General features: G+C 44.5%; 1 non-coding gene across 1 annotated transcript; it reads right to left on the bottom strand.

The window, feature by feature from the left end:
* Positions 1–998: 998 nt before the first annotated feature.
* On the bottom strand, positions 999–1,072 carry trnai-aau (transfer RNA isoleucine (anticodon AAU)). Its single transcript has one exon. It is a non-coding gene; the product is annotated as a tRNA-Ile (tRNA).
* Between the last annotated feature and the right edge of the window lie 949 nt (positions 1,073–2,021).

Here is a 2,021-nt window from a genome sequence, read left to right as displayed (position 1 = left end):
TTGTTAAATGAAACCACTACTGTCACTTGGAGTTAATATCCCTGTGTTCCAACTCCTGAATAATAAAATTGTGAGTTTCGCGATATTTTCTGGACACATTCCCTGCTGAAAGAACTAAGAACTCTTTTCTAATTTACACAATACTATATACACACTCATCAAGCCTCCTAAACGAGCATCCTTGGTGCTGCTCTCTCTTCTCCCAAACCTCATCTCATGTGACTGTTACATCATCACTCTGATTGTGGGAGGGATTGATCCCACTGTCTTCAGCATTAACCCTTTACAGCCTCATACTGCACTGTCTGTCCAAAAAAATCGGTGGAGTTAACTTGAATTATCAAAACAGCAACAGCTGCCAGTTGAAAATCAACTCAACCCATCAGAGAGAGAGAGAGAGAATGTCAGAGAACGTCCTGCATTCAGTCCTGACCCTGTCACACTCAGCAGCTGCTCACCCAGACACCACTCTCATCAACACTGAACATTTTTACTGAGACCCTTCAAATACTGTTTATAAAAGGCCGCAAAGATCAAAGTTCACACAGTTGTATTAAATACAACAAAGTTTAATATCTTCTCACCGTTTCTCGGTAACCACATGAGACATAGGTTTTCTTATTTGGTTCCTTTGATTTTTCTTGTTCCTGACTGACAAATATTCCAAACCTCAGATGAACCCTCCCACTTGCGTCATGTCCCAGTCTCGGTTAAAAGCAACACAAAATGACACAAACACTCTCCTTCAGTGAGATTAATATCAAGCTGTTTTCCAGGTTGAATGTGACTGTGAACAAATTTCTGTCAAATAAGTTACCTTTGATGTATCAGCACTGAAGTTCTGTACAAGGAGGAACAGCCATTCCAAACTCATATCCTTCACAAAGGCTGTTCTCGGATGTGATTGAAATTCATCATGTATTTTGAATTAAAGCTCACAAGACACAGATGTCAGTGTTGATAATGAAACTTTTCAAGCATGTTGTTACTGTGAAATAAGGCTCTGTTGGGAGTTGAACCCAAGATTTCCTGTTTATTGGACAGGTGCTTTAACCAACTGAGCTACAGAGCCAGATTGCAAATGTGCGTGCAATTGAAATCAGAGGAAGATCTTGCAGATAGTGGGCAGACTTTGGCGAGTCAAGAGCTGAGTTCGTCACGGCAGAGTTCCCAGCCTCTGACTCGCTCTTGTAGTTGTAGCTGTAGTTGTAATTGTAATAGGCAACCGTCCGTCTCGGAAGACGATGGGCTACACCCGGGGTGTACGTCACTTCTGTGTGAAACATCGTTTGTTGTGGCTGTAAAGGACGACTCGTGAGTGACGATCCCTTCCACAGCTGGTACAGATGAATATCATTGGCCCGAGGTCGACTGATAATTTTTCCTTCCTCTGAGCTCTCTTTCCCACCATCTGGTCATTTCTTTTGTCCTCTGCTTTTCCCATGGTCTTCCTGAATGCCTTTCTCCAGGAATTCCAGTCAGCAGGAAGGACTTCCCATGCATCGACTCCAATCCCAGTCAGCTTGAGATCTCGCTTTGCAGATGTCCTTGCATCACAGACGTGGGTGACCTGTTGGTCTCGTGCTGATAGCAAGCTCACCAAAGAGCATGTCTTTGGCAAAGCGACCGTCATCCATTCAGCACACATGACCCAGTCAACAGAGTCACCGCTGACTCAAGAGGGCAAACATGCTGCAGATCCCTGCACGCTGGTGTACTTCTGCATTCGGCACTCTGTCCTGCCAGGAGATGCCCAATATCCATCTGAGACAGCGGAGGTGGAAGCTGTTCAGCTGCTTTTCTTGGCTTGCATAAGTTGTTGATGCTTCTCTACTCTCAAGGAGGGTGCTGAGAACACAAGCCTGGTACATGTGGAGTTTTGTATTTTCGATCAGTTTGGTGTCGGTTCACACTCGTCTTCTCAACTTTGACATGACAGCTGCAGCATTGACAATCCTGGTGCTGATTTCAGTATCAAGGGACAGATTGCTGGTGATTGTTGATCGAAGGTCTGTGAAGCT

This window comes from Heterodontus francisci, unplaced genomic scaffold (genome assembly GCF_036365525.1).
Source record: "Heterodontus francisci isolate sHetFra1 unplaced genomic scaffold, sHetFra1.hap1 HAP1_SCAFFOLD_708, whole genome shotgun sequence".
In the NCBI taxonomy this organism is placed as follows: domain Eukaryota; kingdom Metazoa; phylum Chordata; class Chondrichthyes; order Heterodontiformes; family Heterodontidae; genus Heterodontus; species Heterodontus francisci.
The sequence above is the reverse complement of the archived record's forward strand: the minus strand, read 5'-3'. Positions and strand labels throughout refer to the sequence as shown.